General features: G+C 32.7%; 1 long non-coding RNA gene across 1 annotated transcript; it reads left to right on the forward strand.

Moving 5' to 3' along the window:
- The first annotated feature begins 18,522 nt into the window (after positions 1-18,522).
- Positions 18,523-19,336, forward strand: LOC143622601 (uncharacterized). Its single transcript, XR_013151752.1, has 2 exons — positions 18,523-19,033; positions 19,109-19,336. It is a non-coding gene; the product is annotated as an uncharacterized LOC143622601 (long non-coding RNA).
- The last annotated feature ends 7,928 nt before the right edge of the window (positions 19,337-27,264 follow it).

The following is a 27,264-nucleotide window of genomic DNA, read 5'->3' on the forward strand; positions in this document are numbered from 1 at the left end:
GGGTTATCATCAATTGCGTGTTCGCGAAGAAGACATTCCAAAAACCGCTTTCCGTACTCGATATGGACATTTCGAATTTTTGGTTATGCCCTTCGGGTTAACAAATGCACCTGCGGTGTTTATGGACCTCATGAACCGCGTTTGTAAACCATTCCTTGATAAATTCGTTATTGTCTTTATTGATGACATCCTTATCTTCTCTAAATCCAAAGCCGAACATGAACATCATTTGCGTTCCATTCTCGAGCTCCTTAGAAACGAACAACTCTATGCCAAATTCTCCAAATGTGAATTTTGGCTCGAGGAAGTTCAATTTTTGGGACATATCGTAAACGACAAAGGTATTCATGTTGATCCCGCTAAAATTGAGGCTGTTAAGGATTGGAAAACTCCAACGACTCCCACGGAAATTCGATCCTTCCTCGGTTTGGCCGGATATTATCGGCGTTTCATTCAGAATTTTTCCAAGATCTCTTTGCCTCTTACCTCTCTCACCCATAAGGGACAACCCTTCGATTGGGGTTCGAAGCAAGAGGAAGCCTTTTGTACTCTCAAGGACATGCTTTGCAATGCTCCTATTTTAACTCTTCCCGATGGAAACGACGATTTTGTTGTATTTTGTGATGCATCCCATCAAGGACTTGGTTGTGTTCTCATGCAACGAGGTCAAGTCATCGCATACGCATCAAGGCAACTTAAGGTCAACGAGAAGAACTATACGACTCACGATCTCGAACTTGGTGCCGTCGTTTTCGCTCTCAAAATATGGAGACATTACCTTTATGGAACAAAATGTGTGGTTTTTACCTATCATAAAAGCCTTCAACACATTTTTGACCAAAAAGATCTCAACATGAGACAACGACGATAGGCAGAATTACTTAGTGATTACGACTGCGAGATTCGCTACCACCCCGATAAAACGAATGTTGTCGCCGACGCCCTAAGTCGAAAGGTTAATGTTAAATCCGTTCTGCTTCTAAGCGTCATTGTTCAAACCGATCTTCAAATTCGTATCCTTCAAGCTCAACGCACCTCCGTTGAGGAAGGTAACATATATGACGAAATGTCATGTGGAGCCGAACTTCAACTCGAAACCGAACCCGATGGTCTTTTGTATTTTCTCAATCGTTTGTGGGTTCCCGATCGCGATGACCTTCGTACTTGTATTCTCGACGAAGCTCATAATTCGCACTATTCCGTTCATCCCGGTACGGATAAGATGTACTTCGATCTTCGTGCTACCTTTTGGTGGCCGGGTATGAAAAAGGACGTAGCGTTGTTTGTATCTAAATGTCTTACTTGCTCGAAAGTCAAAGCCGAACATCAAAGACCTTTTGGTCTACTCGAGCAACCACCGATTCCCGTTTGGAAATGGGAAGACATTGCTATGGACTTTATCACCAAATTACCCAAAACCCAAAAAGGCAACGATAGCATTTGGGTGATCATCGATCGATTAACCAAATCTGCTCATTTCATTCCGATCCGCGAGAAGTATTCTGTCGAGCAGCTTGCTTAAATCTATGTTCGGGAAATCGTGTGCCAACACGGTTTGCCATTGTCTATCATCTCCGACCGCGATGCCCGTTTTACCTCTCATTTTTGGCGTTCACTTCAAGAAGCTTTGGGAACACGTCTCGATCTTAGCACCGCTTATCATCCTCTAACGGACGGTCAATCCGAACGTACAATACAAACACTCGAGGATATGCTACGAGCATGTGTTCTTGATTTCGGTGGGAATTGGGATTCTCATCTTCCGTTCATCGAGTTCTCCTACAACAATAGCTACCACTCTAGCATTGATGTGGCTCCTTTTCAAGCTCTTTACGGTCGTAAATGTCGTTCCCCGATTTGTTGGAACGAAATCGGTGAAGCTCAAATCACGGGACCCGAAATGGTCCAAGAAGCCACCGACGTCATTGATCAAATCCGTAAAAATCTCTTAACCGCTAGAAATCGTCAAAAGAGTTACGTCGACAAACGGCGAAAACCGATCGAATTTAATGTTGACGATCTTGTCCTTCTAAAAGTATCTCCTTAGAAGGGGGTAGTCCGTTTTGGAAAGAAGGGTAAACTAGCTCCTCGTTTCGTTGGTCCTTTTAAAATTCTTGAGCGTGTTGGGAAAGTAGCGTATCGACTTGAACTACCGCAAGAACTTGCCGGTGTTCATCCGACATTTCATGTTTCGAATCTCAAAAAGTGCCTAGCCGAGGGTAATCTTCATATACCCCTCGATGAAGTTCATGTTGATGAGTATATGATATGGTTGAACGACCCGTTGAGATTATGGATCGCAACGAGAAGAAAACCAAACGTTGTCGTATTCGGTTAGTAAAAGTTTGTTGGGAATCACGTCGTGGCGCGGAGTTTACTTGGGAGCGAGAAGACGCAATGAAAGAGAAGTATCCACATTTGTTTGCATCGTCGTCTTCATCTTAATTTCGGGACGAAATTTCCTAAAGTAGGGAATACTGTGACATTCGTCAATTTCGGGTCACTTTTGTTATGTAAACCCGACCCGTTTGTAACCCGAACATTTCAAATATATAAAATATTGGATCTTGTCATTTAAAATATATAAAATATATAAAATATAATTTTTTTTATATTATGCATTGTTTGACCATTTAAACATACCCATTTTTATGCAAACCATAAAAGAATCTTTATACCCAACCCTTCACTCCTTCCCTATATATACACACCCATCTTCTTCATTTTACTCTTGCTACATCTCCAAAAACTCTCTCAAACTCCATAGATTCAAGGTTGTTATTTCTTATGTATTCTTGAAGTTTTGACTTCTCAAGTCAAACTAACTATAGTCTTTCATTCTAACTTGTTCATCTAACATTACTAACTCTTGAATATGGTGGTACAACATATATATAATACACACCCCTTGTTTCCTTTATTGTTACTTCACCGACTTTGGTTGGTTAAGTTTCGAATGTCATAAGGCAAGGCTTCATGGAGGACTTCGTGTTCTTGATATATATTTACACACACATAAATTATTATACATATCACTTATGACTAACTTCTAACCCTTTAGTTTGTTCATCTTATTTACAAGTTCCATGGTGTGGGTTTGTATAAGACTAACCTCGGTTAACCGAAACTAGTCCAAACCGGAAACCGAACTTTTGTTTACTAGTTTTGTTAAAATAGTTGTTTAAACATGTTTATTGCTAGATTTGAGTTTCAAAAATCATTTTTACAAGTTCTTTGATATTAAGCATATGGAATCCATCTATGAACTCGCTGGGAGATGGAAACCGAACTAAACCGAAACTTTTGCTTAAAAGACTTGTAGTTAACTTTTTTTGTTGTAAAATTTAAGTTTTCTTCATTTATAAACCAATATACAAGTTCTATAAAATTTGGGCATGTAGAAACCATCTATGAACTATTTGTGAGATGGAGACCGAACTATACCGACTTTTACTCGCTTAAGACACACAAGTGTGTTTTTAGTTATCAAGACTTGTATATTTCTTTAAAAAAATAGTTTACAAACTGATTTTAATTATTTTCTTAAGTACTTGGAATAGTTGGATCCAACTTGATCTCATAACATAGCTTGGACCGACAAAACCGAACACTCGCTTAACGTGCGTTGTTAGTTCTAAACAATAGATCTACATACTTGGTTAAGTGTTAGTATGTTTTAATGAGTTATCTCATAACAATTAATATTTTGGAAAGTTGACTTTGGGTTTGACCATTTGTCAAGACCCGAACCGACAACCCAAACACTCGTTAAAAACCCGTTTTAGTATCTTTAGCCTAATGGAACTTGCATTTTAGCATTTTCCCCACCTTATTACTTAACATTGGTTAAGTAAATATTAAGGTTAGATACTTTAACCCGGTTTTGAGCAAACTTACATTTTTTAAAATGGTTATTATTATAAATTCTTAAATAGTTACATTTTAAACCTTGAACTTTAATTGATTAGTTTTTGCAACAATTATTTTATTTAAAGATCTTCAAGACAACCTTTCTAAATCCAAGACTTTCTTTTATTTAGGCTTCATACGTTAAACTCGTCGTTCCGGCAAATCTCCAAATAATCAATCTTTCAAGTTTATTACTTGAATGTGAGTAACTTCATACTTCGTTTTCTATCTTTTATTTTGGGGGTGACATTTCAACTTATCTAAACTAAATGTTTTTTATACTTGGGTCTTAAACCACAAACGTTGTTGTATACCTTACTTGAATAATTGCTCGATTTGGTGTTCTATGCTTATTTGACTATGTGTTTATCGCTTTTGGATGGTGGAACTATAAATCCTAGACCATTTGGCAACCCCTCATGGCAAGGTGTCGTTAACGTAATGCAATTAACGATAACTATAAAATCCTAAACTATTTGGCCACCCCTTATAGTTGGGTGTCGCTAACTTGTTAGCGATAACTATTTATCCAAGTTTATAGCTATTATTTATGGTTTTGTATACTAGTTTTGTGGCTTTTCATACTATATATCTATTGTTCAGACTTATGAATTGCTCACCAACCTTTGTGTTGATAAACTTTATTTTATGAAATGTTACAGGTTTGCATCTAGGTTGATTATGGAGTTCGGTGAAGAAAACGTCACAAATACCGTTAGGATATTAGCAAAACTGAACAATATTTGATTTGATATATTTTGTTATATTTTGTTGTATTTGAGTTATGAATATTTGGTTATGTGACATTTTCGATGATGTGAAATGAAATGAGTTTGTTAAATATTGTCGCTTTAAATAGTGTCATGCGCTTATGAGCAATCGTTGCACCCCGGCATGTTCCGCCGCCTTTGGTCGGGGTGTGACAACCGCAATAAACCCTAAACTTGCAACCCCAAATTGATCACTATAATCCCTCTATCAATCAAAAATAACAAGGTGATTTTGATTAGGGCAAGAAAACGAGCATGAAACATAAAACAATTGCCTATATTGAGGTCAAATTAGATAAGAACGACTAATTAGGGTTTTGGTTATGAACACGATCCTAAACTTGATTCAGATGGCCTCCTGAGTTAAAATTAATATGAGGGTGTGTTTCAGAATGATGTGAGTGGGATAGTTTAATTCCAAAATGACCAAGTATTTATAGGGGTTTGTAGTCGGTTTGAGTGGTGGTTCGTTATACAACAATTACGATGAAATCAGTTGTCAATTGCTCAATTGAAATGATGCTTGGAAGCGTTTTAGGTAGGTTGACGTGTATGGAAGATCAATTCCGTGATTTACGGCTTGGTTTGAGAATCAAGAAAGCAAAAGGGGAGAAGGTAGCGTCGTCGGTGGGAGGGAGGAGAAGAAAAAAAAGGATAAAATAATATTTATAAATTTTGCCGATTGGTCCATGGTCTTAAGCTGGGTATTCAAGTTAGAACTAAACAAAGGTTAGAGTGGATTATGCACAGTTGTGATAGTTATAATATTTTAATAATAAATGAAACCGAAACGAGTGACTTGTAATGAAATAAGTGATCTAAAAATAATAAATTTATTGATTTGACTAAGTGAATAATAAAATGACATAAAGAAACCTTTAAATGAGCTAGGTTTTTGGGTCCAGATTTTTTTGAATGTTACACGTTGGATGAAAATTCTTAGCGACTATGATTGTAAAATTCAGTATCATGAAGGTAATGCTAATGTTGTAGCATATGCTTTAAGCCGAAAGCATCATGAGAAACATCTCAGATTAAATTTGCAAAATGATTTAATAAAACAAGTAAGATGCGCGCATGAAGCATCTATTACTAATGACATTGAAGGATTGAAAGGAATGATAAAAGAATTGGAGAAAGATGATAATGGAATTTGGAAATTCCAAAAACGAAGAATAGGGATACCTATCCAAGGAATTCTACGAGAAGGATTCTCGAAGAAACTCATAACTCTAAATTCACGATGCATCCTGGAAGTGATAAGATATATCAAGACTTGAAGAAAATCTATTGGCTAATAGGAATGAATAAGGACATAGCTAGTTATGTATTAAAATGTTTAACTTGTTCGCAAATTAAAACTGAGCATCAAAAGCCATCAGGACTTCAATAATAAAAGAGACCCATTTGGAAATGAGAATTGATAACAATGGAGTTGGTTACTAAGTTACTTAAAACAAGGAAATGTAATAACACAATTTGGGTAATTATGGACATATTAACAAAATCCGCTCATTTCCGTGGTATGTGGATAAAACAGTTTCTTCAAGTTTCATTTTCCATCTGATCGTGATATTCGCTTCACTTCTTATTTTTGGAAACATTTCCAAATAGCTATAGGAACAATATTAAATTTACATACAACATACCATTCACAAACTAATGAAAGGACCACACAAACATTGAAAGACATGCTAAGGGCATGTGTAACAGAATTGATGGCAATTAGGATGACCATTTAGCATTAATAGAATCCTCCTATAATAGTAGTTATCATACAAGTAATAAAGATGCCCCCATTAGACCGAAGGGCCGAAATCCAGTGTGTTGGACATATATAGGAGAAAAGCAATTATTATGTCCTGAATTTATACAAACAAAGAAAGATTGAAGACCGCAAGAGATCATCATAAGAGCTATGCAGATTAACAAAGCAAATCATTGGAATTTCAAGTTGAAGATAAAGTGCTACTAAAATGTCTCCGTGGAAAAGAATGATTCGATTCGGCAAGAAAGGAAAGTTGAGTCGAAGGTTGTTGTACCATTCCAAAACATTAAACGAATTGGACTAGTAGCCTATCAGCTATAAGTTACCAGAAGAAATGGCTGGTATACATGATATGTTTCATGTAAGCAACGAATGGAAGTTGACAAAAGAAAGTTGCCACCATCAGACAAAGAATATTGTAACTCAAGTATGAATAACTGAAAGGTCAACCAACAAGAATGGTTGAAAAAATTCAATAGATTGAATCGAAAGTAAAATCTACTCAACATTAGTAAATTGTTTAGAATTTAGAAAGTAAGGTAAATGACTAATCACAACTGGCCACTATGCTTAGTAATTTACAATTACATATGTTGTTCTAAACTATAGACTGATTACATCATTTAGAGATATAGAGTTAACAAGAGTTAGAATACCCACACTTAAGATAAACAAATCTCGAGGATAAAATTTATTCCAAGGTAGGGAGGACGTAACACTCCAAAAAAAAATTATGGTCCTAATTTTGACAACCTAGGAAAGACAAAAAGACCAAAAATAATTCCTTAATATACGATGGACAATATGAAATAAAAAAAGTAATATCCCACATTGAAGAAATAAGAAGATGGGTTTGTCCCACATTGGTGAAATAAGAAAGTGGAGTTATCTCACATGAGTATAAATAAAAAAAGAGAACTTGTTCCACATCGCTAGAAATGTGACATTTGTCAATTTTTATCCGTATTTGTATTTGTATTTGTATTCGCTAAACCGACACGTTTTGCCGTGTCATTGTATTTGTATTTATCGTTCATTATTTTATATAAAATCCGATGATTTGAAGTTATTATCCGTTTATTTTCTATTTGTTTTATTCAAATAACGAATCTATGGGATTTAAAGTTTAATAAAATAATCAAATTCCAACTATGTAGGTATATTATGAAAATAATGCTAAGATACTAACTTATACCAAGTTTATATAACATTTATAAGGTTCAATGTGTAAATATAGTTTAAAATCAGTTATATATATATAGGGGAATGTTATCCTAAAAATAAGTAGTTTCCTAGGAAGACTAGGAATAAATCATAGCCATTGGATCATGTTAATCAATGGTTGAGATTAAAAATTACCAATAACCGACATAGTTTCCTAGAATTACTCTTTCATTACTATAACCAACATTGTTTCTTAGAATTGTTCTTTCACCATCATTTGTAATGCCAAATGTCAAAAAATAGTTGGTTCTTACTATTCTTAGGAAACTCCTTATTCTTATTTAAACTATTCTCTCTCTCTATATATATATATATAGGGGAGGGTTATCCTAAAAATAAGTAGTTTCCTAGGAAGACTAGGAATAAATCATAGTCATTGGATCATGTTAATCAATGGTTGAGATTTAAAATTACCAATAACCGACATAGTTTCCTAGAATTACTCTTTCATCATAATAACCGACATAGTTTCCTAGAATTGTTCTTTCACTATCATTTGTAATGCCAAATGTCAAAAAATTGTTGGTTCTTACCATTCCTAAGAAACTCCTAATTCTTATTTGAACACTTATATATATATATATATATATATATGATCAGGATCATGTGAGAACTATTTGAAAATTGAGAACCATAAAAACTATTTTGGACCACAAAAAACCCAAAAATAAAAAAAACCATAAAAAACGCAAAAATGAAAAAAGTAAAAAAACCAAAATTCTTATTTATCATCCTGGTTTCATAAAAAATACATCTTGATTTAGCTAAATTTTATATGTGTACATTACGTAACTAGAGATTAAATGAAATTATACACATGTGTATAATACGAAGTTTTTTTATGAAACCGGAATAAAATATAAGAATTTTGTTTTTTTTTTTTACTTTTTTAAATTTTTTGTTTTATAATTTTTTAGAGGTTTTTTAGTGGTCCAAAATGGTTCTCAAATTTCTCAATTTTCAAATGGTTCTCTTAGAATCCTTATCCTACATATATAGAGGGTGAAGTTATAATAAGAAGTGGAGTGTGTCTAAGAAGTGTAATAAGTAATCTGGTGCATTAGATATGTTGATCTGACACTGGATATGGAAAGTATGTTTATTGTGCGGTGTGTTTTATTTTAGTTGCAGTGTGTTTATTGTGCGGTGTGTTTTGTTAGATCTAATGGTGAAAACACACTTCCTACACTTCTTAGGAAAAACTTACTTCTTATTATAACTTTGCTCTCTCTTTCTCTCTCTCTGTATATATATATACACACACACACACTACTTTTATCCCCCGTATTACATGGGTTGTTTTACATTATGCGTTTATAATATTTATATATTTTTTAGATTTTAATCGTATTTATTGTATAGAATTTAATAATATGCTTAGTATTTGATGATGAAAGGGTTTCACATATAAATGAAATGTTAAAACCCAGTTTAAAAACTATTTGGGTTTGGTGAGGCCCATGACCCGCTTATTTTTTTTATCATAAAATATATTAATATTTAGTATGTCCATATTTTATAGGATTTTCACATCAAATATTTGGAGAGATTGACTTTTAATTTAATGAGATGTTATAACCCGTTTAAGGAGGTTTTGTGAGACCCATATCCATAAATTCGGGTCAAATACATGAGAAACCTTCATTTACAAATAAAACAATATGATGGCTTGAGAGAATTTAAGGAGGTTTCGTTTAACGGGGATTGTGTTTCTTAAAAATATTATAATAAAAAAACTATCTATATATACTATTAAACCAATAGGCTTTAACTCAACTTTCCCTCTTTCTATTGGTTATTTCCTAACTTTCCATATATATCTACCAACTCTCTAATTTTCATTTGAATAAAATAAATCAAAATTAAATTAAAATAAGATACAATTAATTCTCTTTAATTCTCTTTAACTTTAATTTAATATTTAATTAATAATGATTAACCAATTTATTTATTGATTAATTATGATTTTTATTATTTATGTTATTTTTATTATTATGTATCTAACTAATATAACTTAACCTAGAAACCCAAATCAGTTTTCCTCTTTCACGCCTCCATTCTCATTGACGGTTCCATCTTGTTCCACCTATCACTAACTTCATTTCATTTCATTTATCTCTCAAATTCACGGTCCACCATCGATGAAGGTGCTCACCATCAACGTTACCTCCGGTCGGTATAATCATCAGGCTTCCTTCCAGGTTTAATTTATTTGAGATAATTAATTGATATTTCATCCATTTGATTCAATATAAAACAACCCAACATACAGATATTACGAAATTAACTTTACTATAATTGTGTCTAATTTTATATTTATGAAATATCAATTTCTGTAATCAGTTTCTGTAAATTAGGGATAAATTTTCCATTTGATTAAGGAATTCTTTAATTACGGAATTTCTATATTTTAGTTAATTATTATATATCATTTGATCATTTGATTAAAGTTTTAATTAAGCATTCTTAAGGGTTACTATAAATACGGATTTTAACTTATTGACTGTGTCCCCAAGGTGCGTATTCTCAAACTGAAGGACAATTCAAAGCCCGGAGAAGATTGGTCCATCGAAATGATTGTTCAAGATGTAGCCCAAACAATAATCAATACATGTGTATAAATTCCTAAAAAATTAGCCCGGAGGTATTTATGTGTATAATTAGCCCAAACAATAATATAAGTCTGTGTATAACTTTTAGGGATTTATACCATCGAAATGACTGCATATTGCCCGGAGAAGTTGATTTTTTTTAATACAGGTATTCAAATTTCATCAACATTTCAACCAAAACAATCAAACTTTGGTCACCATTTAATTAGATGTATACAAGTATGTTTTGTGATGTTAAATTTCCCTTACCTATTGTTATGAATTTAATGATTTATATCGTCACTAAATCTAAATCTAACTCTAATTGTATTTTGACATGCCTTGAAATATTGTAAGGTTAATTTATCGAACAATGTATATTGAAATAAAGTTTGTAAGACCGGTAAATAACTTTTAGTTATAACTTTATAGTTATTTGATACTGAATACAATTAAATAACCATTAGTTTTAAAATGAAGATACAATTTATACATCTGTATCTATATCTATATCTATATCTATTTCTATATATACTATTAAAACAATAGAGTTTAATTCAACATGACATCTTTCTATTGGTGTATTCTTAGCATTTCCATGTATATCTAGCACTTCTCTAATTTTCATGTGAATAAAATAATTCTAAACTAAATTAAAATATTATACAATCAATTCTATTAAATGATTATTAATTTCTATTAATTAATTTATATTATTATGCATTCATTAATTATAACGTAATTATTTTAGTTTAATTGACATTGGTAAACATTATTTTAATATATAGGCTTAATTACCTGAATTGTCTATTAAATCAAATATTCGGAGATTCAAAATATGGTACAACATAATAAAAATATATTGTATACCTTAAACTAAAAATCTTATATTTCTGTTTGTCTATTATTATCTTATATTATACAAGAATGTTATATTATCTCGTCTTTAGTAAACATCATTTTAATAAGCAAATATAGTTTTCTTATATTGTAAATCTTATTAAAGTAATTTAGTTGTTTTTCCTGAGTTATTTAAAATTTCTTACCAATAACATAATTCAAAAAATAAAATGATTATCAACTTTTGTAACCGATGTTTCAATTGTAACCCTAATTTTTATCCCTTTCCCTCCATCTAAATTTATATATGCATTTGTGAAATCGTATTGATATAACTAAATTATCGATAATGAGCTTTTCTATATCGAAATCACAAATATAAGTTCTATGACAATTCGATTTTGGAACATAACAATTTTTTTCTACTGTCTTCATTAGTGCTATTTTATCATTCAAAAGTATATATATATATAGGTGATGGTTCAAGAGAGAAATAAAATTACTGCGAGAAATGCGAGAAATGAATATGGGCCACTAGTTTTATTTTAGGTTTTAAAAGCTTCAAGATTAATTAAGAAACTATAAATGAATCTCTCTCTTCAATTAATATATCTATTAAATTAATATAACTAATCAAATTACTATAATTGAAAAATATTAAGAATTCATTTATTTTCTATCCAAATTTTTATCCTACACAAGTACAATTTATCCTACACAAGTTGTAAGGCCCCGTTACCGGTGTCTCACTTTTGACGTTGGATTTACTCATAAACACAGTTCTAAATATCATAATTAATTAAAACGTTACGCGGAATACAAAACTTTCATAAAACATTACATATCAAATCATAAACATGTCTTAAAACATTCTTCTTGTCTTTCAAAATCCAAAACATAACTTATAAAACATAACAGGTCTTCAGATGCCATACTCTTATTCTTCTGTCATGTGTCCCGCTCACGCCAGCTGTCGCATCCTACTCACCTGCGTGCATACTAAAAGTAAGCTACGCTGAGTGAGTTCTAGTTAATCATACATCATACAATACTTACACTTACCTTCAATCATGCATCCGAAGATACATAATAATCATTTTACTAATTTACTTTCATTTCATACTTTCATGCATACGTACATACTTTATTAAGTTCATACTTTATATATACTGTCCATTCTATCTCAGATATTATTAGGGTCTGATCCCTTCCTTTTCTATCTCAGATATTATTAGGGTCTGATCCCTCTTTCCTTTGTCTATCTCAGATATTATTAGGGTCTGATCCCTTTCTTGTCTATCTCAGATATTATTAGGGTCTGATCCCTCTTTACTTCTCTATCTCAGGTATTATTAGGGTCTGATCCCTTTCTTCTCTATCTCAGATATTATTAGGGTGTGATCCCTTATTTATTCATCTTCGTACATACTGTCTTTTCATACCCGTAACATACATATACTTTCTTTAATTATTACATACTCATATGTTGTACATATATATATCATACACATTAATCTTTCATATTCATACCTCCCTTGTCAATACGTGCAATATCCGAAGATCGTTCACGTACCGACAAGCTTTCCTTCACATGCATAACATAATATCTATCACATAAATCATACATGGCATACACTTACCATTTAAGGTAAGTGTATTAACTATCACATCGAGTATGCACACAGCCCCGAAAACATAACAAGGAAATGGGGCTAGAAACTCACCTGAATGCGGTTACGTTCACCGTTTATGGTAATCCCTTTCTTGAGCTGTGCACGACTAACTGTATAACAATTACACGTATCAATCATTTATCACTATCTATATTGTCTTCCTAGTTCAATTATTACCCACGACGAACGGTGGTCCGGGGGCGGCGCCCCTGGCAGCGGGGTTCTAGGGGCGACAGCCCCTAGCAGGGTTCAAGGGGCAGAGCCCCTAGCTGGTAATTTTATTTTCGTTAACTGTCTTAACGTATTTTTCATTAGGATTTTAAATTATTATTTTAACTCTCCTGTATTCGCAAGCGGTCATAAATGTAAGCGAACATACGTGTAAGCGAACTTAACTTAAGCGAACTTAACCACTGCGAACTTATACGTTAAGCGAACATGTCAGTGGGCGAACTTGACTGGCGAACTTGGTCAGCTGGCGAACTTGTTGACAGGCGAACTTATCAACAAGCGAAACTATGGCCAGCGAACTTAACGTCTCTGTTTCAGCGCGAAATCCTTCGATATGGTGTTACTAATTCTTGTAAACGTTCCCACGGCCCTTTTTGGATAAATCGTGACCCGGAAACCCATAAAGTTCGAACCTTTAATCTTCAAATGTTCAAACTAGATCTTAGGATTCCATTTTAAACGAGTCGTTTATGTTCATGGGTTCATTAGGTTCGTTTTTATCATCAAGTTTACAACTTTACGTTTCGTTTATACCCAATCTATTCTAGATTCAAGTTTCAAGACTAAACGTTTATAAAAACATAAACTTTAAAGGTAAAAGACATACCTTTACACGTTTTGAGGTTACGGTTTAGCTTGGTTAAGAACTTTAGGTCTTGAATCTATCTTGTATTACGAGAATCTACCAAGAATTGATGCTTGTTTGGCTTGGATCTCACCCTTCCCTCTCGGCCATATGTTTATAGGGTGATATGTGTGTGTTTATTTTGAGTGTGTAGGCAAATATGGAAAGATGGAATGAGGATTAGGGTTTTAGGATGGTTTAAAGGGGTATTTATATCCCTTAAAGCCCATGGACCTAAGGCCCATTATTCTTTAATCCTTTTTAATTAGTCCAAGTCCATGATCTTTTCCTTATTAGATGCTAGTTAATATTATTTAACACACGACAACTTATCCAAATCTTTCTTTATTTAATATTATAATATTTAGGATGTTACACAAGTACAATTTATTCATACGTTAAAATTTATTTCTATCCAAATTTCTTCCAATACAATATATAAATATCCATCAACACGTAGTTACATTGTGATAAATAATATAAAAAACTATTTTACATGTGTTAGCATTAACAAAAAAAAATACGACATACACACAAATATTTAGCCTACACTTGTTCTGAGAATAAGAAAACATATAACATATACACAAAATTCATCATTAATAAAATATACACGCACACGAAAACATATAACCTACACATGAAAACTTTATCCTACACAAATACAATTTATTCATATATTAAATAAATTTTCTATTTAAAACCAATTTCTTCCAACTCAACTTATCAATATTTATCAACCCGTAGTTACATTGTGATGAATAATACAAAAACCTATCTTACATATGTTTGCATTAAATGTGAAATATACAACCTACACAATAACATATAACCCACACTTGTTTTAAGAATAAGAAAACATAACTTACACACGAAAAACATATAACCTACACACGTGTAGGATATGTGTGTATTTGTGTAGTTTATATAATTGTTGGTGTCGAAAATATATGTAAGTTGTATGTTTTTTTTGTATATTGTACGTTTTTATTACTCAAAACAAGTGTAGGCTATATAATTTAATATTTAATGGACACATCTGTATGACATTTTTTTATTATTTATGAAAACTAAATTAGTGTTTTTATCTTTTTAATTATTTTAGTTAAATTATGTAGATATATTAATTAGAGAGAGATCTATTATTGTTATATTAGTTGTATTAATTGGAGAGAGAGAGTGCATTTATTGTTACATTTATATATTTTTTATTTATATTTAAACTTTTAATAACTAAAATAAACCTAGTGCCTCATATTCATTTCTCGCAGTAATTTCATTTCTTTCTTGAACTTAAACATATATATATATATATATATATATATATATATATATGTGTGTGTGTGTGTGTGTGTGTGTGTGTGTGTGTGTGTGTGTGCGCGCTTTATCATAATTACATTTAGTTATGTTTATTTTGTGTCACCATTTTATAACCATAGTCCTCAAAGTTTTATGTCATTTTAATAATTTTATAAACTTTAAAACTTTAAAGTGTAACTCAAAGGTAAATTTTGTAAATCAATGGTCAAACAATTTATAATGTGTAACATTACTACGATTGAAACTTATTATTTTTAAAAGGATTTTCAGTTTTAAACTTTAAACTTTTAAATTTAACTGGTCAAACATTTCATAATGTCTAAATGTACCATGATTAAAAATTCATTATTACTAAAAAGATATCTAATTTTAAAATTTAAAATTTACAATAACTTAAATATTTTTAAAATCTGGTCAAACATTCCATAATTAACATATTAATGTAATTATGATATTAATTATTCTAATTATTATTAGAATTCAAAAACATACTAAATCATCTCATTTACATTATATAAATCTTTAGATTGAAAACCCTAACCATTATAATCTCTGTGTGTGTGTTTCGGATTACTATCTCCACCATCGCCAATTCCGGTAAGGGAGATTAATTATTTTCCGATAAGGTTTAATTTGATACTCTAATGGTCGATTCTCATATTATTCATTATTTCATTAACAATTCTCTTTTCTTTTCCCTTTTTGTTTGTATTGATTTTAATTATCATATAATTTTCTTATAATATCTTTAGGTTCCATATCAAAATTAAAAATTCAATGGAGATGTTGAACTATTACGGTTTTCCGGTAAGGTATTATGGAAAATACTATAATACCAGATGAGTTATTAGCATCTTGAGTTGAAGTCATAACAGGTTCAAGTCAATATTAGAGTGTATACAAGTTATGACTCCATGAATCGTTAAATAAGTCATATAAGCTAATTGATGTTTCTAAGTGTTTAGTTATTAGCTATTAAAAAAACAATTTGTTTTTTTTATATTAATCTTTAACAACAACGAAATGCTACAAATTAAAGTATAAACCTTGTATAAAAGGAAGTATTTAGGGAGTTGTAAATATTAAATTTATGATACTTTTGTTAAATAAATAGTTATATTGTATAGACTTTTGTTCGTGTTTATTTTAAATTACACTTCAATAAGTTTTTCATACATCTTTCAAAGTGAAATGTACTTAAACTATCAAAAAAATAGGAGGCTCACAGTTGGATGTCAATCCTTACATGTTGAAGAGATAAAATAATTTGCGAATTAATTATTGGATATAGGTGAAGGGAATGTTGGGGGTGGGGGTCCAAATGACGACAAATGAATGTATAAATTCCCGATGATCTTCTAATTAACAATTCATTATATCCGGTATATGATTTAATAGATTTTGTGTATCCTTCGATTTTAGACAAGTTCAATGAACTTATTTTCAAGAACGGACGATAATGTCGGTTAAAATTATTTGTGTTTATTAAACGATTTCTGTATTTTCACCTGTGGCTAGGGGTGTTCAAAACCGGATATCCGGAGTTTCGAATAGTGGATTTCACTATCCGAAATTTCGGATATCCGATCGGATAGTGATTCGGATATCCGAAAATATGAAAGAAAAAAAAACTTGTTTTATAAATAAACTTACATACAACATTTCAAGAATCCAAGCTTTCCAATCAAACAAATTAAACACAAATTGTTCAAATACAAACAAAGAAGCTAAAAACACAACATCCAATGTTCAAATACACCCCTTCCCCTTTTGACAAACCAATGTATACATATCCAATCAATGGCTCGTCTCCTCTCCTCTCACAAACCCTAATCCGAACAACCCCACAAACATCCATCAAACTAACCCACCACCACCACCGATTATTCTCCACCCACAGCATCATCGTTAAGCAGTCCGCACCCGATTGGCTCCTCTTACTGGGTCCCGCCTCGCAGACATCCCAACCAACCCCTTGACGGATGAGGAGTCCATGTCCTTGTCTGCTTTTTTTATTCAAGGTAATAGTCAGAAATTGATATTTGTTGTGTAGGGTTGGTAATTATCAATACGGGTCGATGAAAACCTCGAAATTAGCCTATCCAATAAAGCGGTTTAGTTAGCGTATATATAATATCCAAAAATTAACTCTGCGAGTACTATGGGAGTATGAGTTCACCCAATTCTCTAGCCGGCAGCCTCTGTAGGTTTGATAATTACAAGTAATGGTTCAAATGAGTCAAGTACAATGGCGAAGCTGGGACATACACTTCGAGAGGGCCACCCTCAATATGTATAAAAATATTCATAAACTAGAGGGGGGCGGGCTCAAAATTTCGGTCGGAAATGGGTAAATTTACACTATGTATAACAAGCTGATCTTGAGTCGTGCTTGAATTTGAAAAGAAGAATCTTGTGCTAGGTTCGAGCTATATAAATATAGATAGAAATGAGCCAAGCTCGAGCACTCGTAAGTCAAACGAGCTGAGCTTGAGCCTAGTTGAGCTTGGGCTTGCCTTGTTTACACCACTGGTTATAAAATATGACTTGAAGTGAAGTAAGTATCTTTTCTGTAGAATTGATAATCTAGTAATTTAAGATTAAAACCATTGCTATTAATCTGTGATTATCTGGTACTTGATTTTCATATATATTTTTTTGAGTCTTTTGCATGATGGAAGTTAAATAATAGGTTACCGATGAAGTTGGATAAAACATAAGATCTATGTGTAAATCCACTTATAATAGGGCTTATAACATTTTTCAGTGGATAATGATTTCTAATCATATTGAGGAGCGAGGACTATGTTGCACTCTATATATTTGTTTTTTTAATGTTATTTTATTAACAATCTTTGGATTGAAGGGATATTACGTGCTATTGAAATGAAGTGTTTTTCAAATAAGTCATGCTATTGTTAGTCTAATAAGAGTTGAAGAACATGTTTTATACGTTAAGGCATTCATTTTGTCTGTACATAATCTCATTCGGGACCTAAACAGAAGTATGAAGTTTTTTTATGAAGTTTAGCTTAGCAATCATTTTCTTTTATCCGGGTTTTGGAACCGCCAACGCTAATTTTAAGTTTTATAGTTGGCGGATTTCACTTTTGATTTTGAAACCCACTAAATATAGACCCTTAATTTATCGTTGGTGGTTTTAAATTCAGATAAAAAATGGTTGTCCGCTTAAGGTTCTTTATGAAAAGAAGTTTCAAACTTGTATTCTCGTTTCGTTTAGGTCCTCGTATTTATCGTGTCCAAAAAATGAATATTTGTGTGTAAAACATGCTCTTTAATCTTATATGACTATTGATGACATAACTCATTTAGAGAATATTACACTGATGGTATATTCATTTTGACATACTAAAAAATGGAGTGCCAAATCAATACAACACGCATTCATACATATGTATAATGTATATGTATGGGAGGGTTCCATGTAAAAGACATTTTTTGTGCGAGAAACACTGCAATTTTAAAATAGAAGGAAATGATGAAATGCAATTTTTGTTCATTTTTTTTATATTATGAAAAACATATAAACAAAATTCGTTTATTTATTGAACCTACACGTGTGTAGTGTGTAAATTTTGTCATGTGTAGGTAAACATTAAAAAGTGAAAAAACAAATTAGTTTAATGGTTTTTATATGTACATAAAATAGACGTTTGTATATAAGAAGCAAAAGTTTTAAAAAAAAATAGTTATTTGTAGAAAAAGTTTTAGGTTTGTTCCTTTTGTTCTAACAATGTAGTCTTTCATGTGCGTGTGTGTACGAGTGTTGTAACTTTGTAGAAGAGTACATGAAACTCTCGTTTTTCATATAATCAAATCTCCGTATTATTTAAACATTATTAATTGATAATTCTTGGTTACTTGTTAAAGACTATTTTCTTCTACATCTGGTTTTAGCATTTTTATTCTGCAAATTTTGACTTTTGTATTCACGGGTACGTCTACCATTCATCCAGTCTCCATTGAGATGGAACCAGAGGTGGTTAATATAAACGACGGGAATACCCCTGACGTTACGAATAAGGAAGGATGAACTCGCATCTACCACAAGTCCTAATCTTGTAAGAACCCTTGTTTTGAAAAAATGAAGTTGACTTAAATTGTTGTTGGTTTGTTGACTTTTAGTTGACTTACAGGGTGGCTTCCTGTTGTGGATATTTATGGAAAGACTAAAATGCCCTTTGCGGGTTGAAGAAGGGGAAGCAAAAGTAGTTTGTACAGCCGTGGTAGCTGACTCTTGTTTCTTGTCAACTTAATTTAGGGCCTCATGCTCTATGTATGTATGTGTGTATGAATGTTATAACATAATCTCATAAGCTGCAAGGTTCTTTTACTTTTGAAATAAAAATAGTATCTTGTTAGTGCGCACTCTTCTTGAAGATTTTGTTTGCAAGTACATGTTATTGTCATATGTATGCGTTTGTGAGTTCACACAAATTATTACACGTTTTCAGATGCTCAAGCGGATATAGTTTATGCTGAATGTTACCTTTTTTCAAGAGTCGGGAGTCTCAGTGGAAGGTAAGGCTTGCTTGCATTTGTTTCATCATTTTCAGACCCTACTAAATTGTTTCGATCTCAAATCAAATTTGAATGATAGCAGTTAAGCCTAAATTGTTTTTATGTTTAAACTCTTTTGAAAAAAATGAGTAAATAAATACAATTGTTTACTTTTTGTGCATTATGTTCTTTAGTTTCATGATAGATACATGCACCCTATGCATTTGTTTATAATATACCTTCCATATTCATATATCGTGTCTTGGAGAAGAGGCCTCATTCGAAGTAGCCTCTCTATAATGTAGGATAGAGGTATGACATGTTTACATTCTATCCTCTTAGACTCTACTAATAGTTTTGCTATGCGTGTGATTTTAATGGACATGGTTGTTTTTGTTGCTTATGTTCGGCTGTTAGTGTACAAATTGTCTACATCTTATTTAGTTACGATTTTCACAAGTCCATGCCGAATTGGTAACACACAAGTCTCAAACACACAGAACAAATAAAATGGTATAACCATCTTACTGTGTATATTTTATTAGTACTAAAGATCCTTTCTACGTCAACCTTACACCAGGTAGAAAACAACTAATGTGACGTTTCAATACAAACTCAAATCACTGCAAACATTGTATAAATACAAAGTCGATAATACATGTGAAGAGAATATTTTGGACATCATAGATTTATGGCAATTCTATTTAACCAACACCCACAGTTCAGACAAGCCAGTTTCAGTCAAAGGTACACCCCTTGCCATTAATGCTTCAGCCAATTCGTTTCTTCCCATAGCAGCCCTCCATACAAACAAGTTATTGACCTTCGGAGTTGCCCGGTTATTACGTCGAACCCTGTTTGCACAGGGTTCGACTGGTTATTTCTTATCAAGCCTGCTTTTACATTTTTGACCGAGAAATAATCCACTCTACCATTTTCCTGATCCAAAGATCTTTGCATTCTTTTATTCCCTGTTGCTACAATAATTCCCTCAGATGTTCATACTCGTTTTTTCTACAGTCGAATTGGGTAGCCTCACCCATGTCCAGTTCCACAACGCGGCTAATCCTACTAATAATGCTACCTCACTAATCAATGCCTTTTTAATTTAAGCTTGGCCAGCGCGTATGTCCAAGAGTACCTGTCACACCCTCCGCAGGGGGGGGGGTCTAACCGTCCAACAAATACTTTGTGCATTTTCCATTCCCGACCTTGACGTTTAATTTGTTAAGGATTGTGGGTGACAACCGGCCCACCGTTGCGGATCCTTGATCTTAGAAATTAAGGTAATAAACAAAGTGCTACATCAAGCCATGACAATGAAATTCGCTCATGATGCCACGAAGTGAATTTGCATATATTTGTAAAAATATTTAATATTTTATTTGACTCGTTCACAAAAATCTGTGAGTGTTGGCGTCAAAGTTTCACATGGGTCGGCTGAGATTTTCACACTATAATTATAAAAAAATTCATAGGGGTTGGCCGATCCCCATGGCTATGTGCTAGGTCCGCCAATGTTTGGGCCTCCGCTCTTGGCTTTGTGTGACATTTTTGTGTTACTTAATTTTCGTTTTCTTTTTTTTTTGTCTCACGTAGTAAATAAATAAATATTAAAATAGGGTCAAGTTATTTTATAAAGACAAATAAAAATGAGAAGGATTTATAGTTACACAAAAAACTCTTAATAATAATAAAAAATAATTAAAAAATAATAACTCAAAATTCAAAAAATAAAATAAAAACTATAATGTTTCCCACATCATTCTCATTCTCTAAACAAAAAAACAATGTTGAGGAAAAATAACATTTTGTCTTTTTGTTCGGCATTGTGTTATATTTTGCAATTTATTGTGTCTTTTTTTATTTATCATTTTGTTTTTTGTTTATTTTCGTCATTGTGTCTTTTTTTTTCTCGACAACGTGTCTTTTTTGGGTTTTTTATGAACAAGAAAGACGGGGGAAACATTTTAGTTATTTTTGTTTCTTTTATTTTTTAAGATTTTTTTTATGTGATCACAAATTTTTGTTTTCATCATTCTCATTGTTGTCTCCGTTTGCATTTTAACTTTTTCATATTAAAATATAGATTGTATGTAGGGGTGACAATCTTGTCCCAAACCCTTTCAAATGAGTCAATATGAGTTGTTTTAAAAATTAAATTAGTTGGTTTGGGTAAAATGTTTTAATTAAATGGGTCAAAATGAGTCATTTGAAATTCTATCATTTTTATTTCCGGGTCAAAATGGGTCGACAAGTTCAAAAAAATTGGTCAATGTGGGTTAGTGTCCTAAGTTAATGTGACATGTTTCTGATCAGAACGAGTTTTTGTACAACACAGGTTTCGACACGAAACGAGATTCAGATTGGAACGGGTTCGGTTCAGGTTTCAAGCCAACACGAGTTTTCACACGGGACGAGTTGGGTTTTGGTTTCTTTTGTTTCTTTTTGGTTGATTCCGGACTCGTTTTTGTCCGTTTTTGTTCGGTTTGAATTCTTTTAGTTTCGTTTTAATTGATTTTTCCGATTTCGATTGATGTGGTTCAGTTTTGGCTTTTTGTTTCATTTTCGTCGATTTTTTCGGTTTCGGTTTGATTCTCGGTTTTTTTATGGAACGAGGACAACGTATGAAACATTTTAGCGTTTTTACTTTTTTGTTTATGTTTTTTATTTTAAGTTATAAATTTTTATTATTATTTTTGAATATTTATTTGTGGGGTTTTTTTATCTTAATTGAAAAACCCTCAAAACAAATTTAAAAAAAAATAATAAAAATCATACCTTAATATATAAATAGAAAACAAAAGATCTAAAAAAAACTAAAATGTTTTCGCCGTTATTCTCGTTCACAAAAAAAATAAAAAATAATTCAAAACCCTGTCCGACCCTAACCTTTTCCGACCCAAACCAAAACTACCTTTTTTTTAATTGACTCGTTTTAACCCAAACTTATTTTAACTTAAACTTGTTTTAACCCATAACTCGTTTGACCCAACCCAACCTATTTACCACCTTTAATTGTATGTGAATAAAATAAGTATGATTGCTAAAGAGGTAATAATATATTTTTGATGAAAGAATAAGTAAAAGAATAATATGACATGGTGAATGGTGACTAGGCTTGCATGTAGACAAACTTATTCTAATCTTAGTTCTTATTCTTAAATTAAACAAAATATCGGATGTCGGATCTTTTGAGGATACAAATATAGACTCAAAATATGATGATTATTTTTTGTATTTATAAACTAAAACGATTTGAATAGATCTGATGAAAAACTTACAACAAGCTAATTTCTTCCCCAACCTATAAATGTTTCCAATTATTTTTAGAAATCATTTTAATTCTATAAATCACTCCGACTTCTTCCCCAAGCTATAAATTAATTCAATTTTCCTTCGGTATGTATAATATACTTTCTTCATCATCCTAAAATCAAAAGCCTATTCATATACCAAAGGTTAGTAGCAGATTTAATCTTTTCTTCAAGTCTTCCTTTTCGGCGTGCATTGAATTCTTGTGTTAACAGTTGGTTTTAATTTTTGCTTTATTATATACAAAAAATTTCTAATAGTTATAGTATTGTCCCTCAAGAAAAGTATATAATCTTATTATCGATCATGAGAAAAAGATAAAACTTTTGATAAAAAATTTACATGAATATACACATAGGAATGTGAACGGACTGAACATTTGACGCAAAGGTCGTTTATGTTTATCCATTTAATAAATGAATGAACATGAACAAAGAATTCGTTCGGTATACTTAACGAACGAACACAACCAGAGGCCGCGCTCGTTTAATTGTGTTCGTGAATGTTCGATAACGTGTTGGTTAACAATTTAATATTCGTTTATATATGTGTGTGTGTGTGTGTTTAAGTTCAAGAGCGAACTCGTTTTATTGCGAAAATGCGAGAAGTGGATTCAGCCAATAATAAATTTCCTATTCTTTTTTCTTTTTATTTAAATGGAGGGGTAGGAAGGTAAAATCCCATAAGTTTTTTATATGGAAACTTTTATTTTTGTTGCTGGATTTATTTATTTGTTTAATTAAATTATTTATATTATGATATTATTTCAAATTAAACATCAGATTCCGTTATCACTACATTTAGGTTAATTCATAGTATCATGATATCGATGTTTTGCAGTTGAATCCACATTAGAATATTGCGATCTTCAGTTATTCTCAATTCGATCTTATAGAATATTGCAACGATCAATCATAAATTCAAGGCAATCGCATATATTTTTCACAGATCAGAAAAGATGTTTGAGGAAAAAATTATTGAAGGAACAATTTCAATTAGCAGTTCATTCCTTCCACCCTCCTTAATTATTCCGAATTGGATTAATTCGATCACCAGGTTATGTTATCGCAATTATTGATACCAACTTTAAACCATCATTAATTCTAATTGATACAGATTCCTATAACATAATAAGATACATTTTTTTATTGAATGTTATGTCGTGTTTTTCCTTGTTGTGTACTGCCATACGCGAGTCCTACACATATGTTCTTCATGTGTGTGTGTGTGATAAAACGACATCTCAGACGTGTTTGGACCCGACCCACACGTCAATCATATACTAAGATACGTTGTTACATCCTGCAGTTACTTGATTTTTGTATTATTCTTATTTGTTCATACATCATACAATGTCCTATACCTTCTCCACCAAATTTCAATCCAACTAGTATAAAACTGAACTAGTTAAACCAACATAACCAACAAACTTACTTACATTAAAAATATTTTAGGAAAACATAGTTTCAAACATCGTTAATGATTAGATTCATCCAAAAATTAAACAGCCAAACGCACCGGACCAACGTTTTAATTCAACATAGTCTTAGTGGGAAACAACTTAAAAGTAAAATAGTAATTAAACATACGAAACAAAACGAACAGTTGCGATGCAGCTTCATACATTATTAGACTTCCCATCCTTTAATCCGCTTCTAAAACTTCTAACATGTGATCTCTTTTCTTGTTTATGTCCGCCGGCAGAATCTTCGCAGCATACTTCATCCTTAAACTCATTACATGTTTCTTTTGCGTCTTCGAATTCTCACTAAGGCCACAGTCCCAATCTTTAACTCCCTTATAAGTCTCCATATGCCTCATTATACATATACAAGCGTCTTCATAATTGTTTTCGGTTTGCCACTTTAACAACAACCTTGTGGGGGTTATTGGGAACATCGAAGCTGCTCTCGGGAGTCCAACATCCTGTAGGTAGTCGACAAAAGCCCATTTCTGCATAACGTAAATCACAATTAAAACATCATTACATTACTAGAAACATCACTCATCGTATACATAAGATCATGTGATGATTACTATAGCATAAACAGTTTTCATTGATTCGTTTAGATACTCAACATCCTTAGCCTTCACTGCTCGATACCTCCTCTTTTTCTTGTCTGGGTTAACACTGTCAATAACCACAATCTCCATATTCTTCATATCAAAACACAATAGATAATAATGGTCAACGGATTTTATTGGGAAGAATATCATCTCGTATGACCTTAGCTTCCTTCCGCTACAATCTCCTGTCATTACGCATGCTATGTTGCTTCTCACAATATCATAAACAACCTTTTCTGCCATGTTCCGAAACCCTACATTTCCTTCCGAATGTGAAGCAAACGAAAACACAAGCAATACTTCATCAACTTATTTATCAAACAAAAAAAATTATTTTGACATGTTATATTATTACCTAATTAACACATAAAGCATATCAAAACTAAAAATTCAGAATTAACCCGGAATAGATTTTTAACCCACACAACTTTGGTTTGGTGCATACACAATACATTTCATAAACTAGGTACACTGTGTATGACCACTAATAGGTTTGCTGTCCTCGACCGCATAACGTATGTTACAACACAATGGTTACCTATACTCACTAAATGACCACACTAACGAGACTAATTTCAAACTTACAATTACAGTGCAACCACAAAAAAGGCGATACGGTGACTCGAATCCACGCTTATGCTCCAGGTTGTTTAGTACCAACGAGCAACACTCAACCACATTGTTGCTTATGTTCATGTTGGGCTGCAAGCTTTCAAACCAAGATCGAAAACCACTTCGACCTTCCCGTGTGTAGAAAATCAACTCCCTACACCAAACACATAATACACATTCAACTTATTACTTACTCGTATGTCTTATAAAAAGAAATATGTATACACATTTACTTACATTAAGGGCCCTCCAATTTGCCATAGGTATCGCCAAACTTCATTCTCAGATTTTGCCTCCTTATTAATATTAACTGGCCTTTCAGCATACGGTGATCTGCATGCATAACCAGCCCGTTTTACCCTTTTCGGCCTTTCCACAACCATAGCTTTTCCCTTCAACCTACTAGCAATGACATTCAGAGGCAGATGCTCATCGTCACTGTCAAATCCCGCACTCGCACCAACAACGATCGGTGTCTAAAATATAACTTCACCTCCTACATCATCTCCGCCTACATTATCCTCTCTCGCAACATCAACGACAGGTGACCTACACACACCTTCAACTCCTACATCATCTTACCTACATTATCCCCACCCAACTCCTGCAAAGAACAACCCCCGACATGCTGTGTCAGACCCAAGCTAAACGATGGGACAGAACCAACCACAAGTTCTGGCTCCACTGTTGGCTTTTTTTTTCTTCAGCTGGGCAACGTCCCACGAACGAAATACTTGTTCTAGCCACTCTTCATCTCTCCAAATTTGTGACATCTGTTCTTGGGGGTTGTTCAGTTGTTTTCCAACAACTGCTCTGTATCTATCACTTAGTTTCTTAATGTCCTCATTACCTGGGTAATTAATTACACAACAAATCACCCACACCGCCCTCAAACTCCTTAATCGCGTCAGACATAACCTGTAGCAAATCCTCCATCCATTTTAATTATACCTACAAGGAATGAAGAAAAAAACGCAAATTATAACCACGTATTAACAAAGAAACATGATTCTTATGCAAAATAAAGGTTAATAAAATACTTACTCTAACATCAACGCTTCCATTACCGACCACTTCATCTTCAATAACGTGTTCAGTGTTGTTGTCACGTCCTTCATCACCCACACCAGGATCCTCAACTTCCTGTTCAGTAATAAAAGTGTGTCCTTCATTACCAACACCTCCAGCCTCTCTTACATTTTGATAGTCTTTCTCATGTCCAGCATCACCAACAGTCATAGCCTCCATACCATGAACCCTTGTATTCTCCCGTCCTTCAACAACAACGCACGCATCAGCCATCAGATTATCACCACTCATAGCTTGTTCCTCATCAACCGTTTCATCATACAACTCCCTTATTTTCCCTCTTACGAAACCACCAGCTCTAAGTTCTATTTCCTGCCTCTCTTTCAACTTATCAAAATCCCATTCTTCTAAGGCCATCTTTGTCCTCACACTAGTCATTAAATTACAACTCGTTGCGTCTACATAAAATAACTGCCAAAAAAGTATCAACATTATTCATCATTAAACACAAATACGCATAACATAATAAATTAAAAAAAAACACAACGTAAATTTTTTGACACCCTACTAACCATTAAAATAGTCAGTGGTCCTAGGAAGTAATCCTCCGGATCGTCCCTCTTCCATTTCTCCTTACACTCTTTCAAACTCCTTACAACTAGGTCGCACCAATCCAAGTTTTTTATATCAATATCCGGCTTGAAGAAAGGTAAGTAGGACATCAACCACTTTCCATTTCTTTGACACTCTATCATAGTTGTTATTACCA

This window comes from Bidens hawaiensis, unplaced genomic scaffold, assembly GCF_021521415.1.
Source record: "Bidens hawaiensis isolate Kalapana, Puna unplaced genomic scaffold, B.hawaiensis_p1.1 tig00003237_1, whole genome shotgun sequence".
NCBI lineage: Eukaryota > Viridiplantae > Streptophyta > Magnoliopsida > Asterales > Asteraceae > Bidens > Bidens hawaiensis.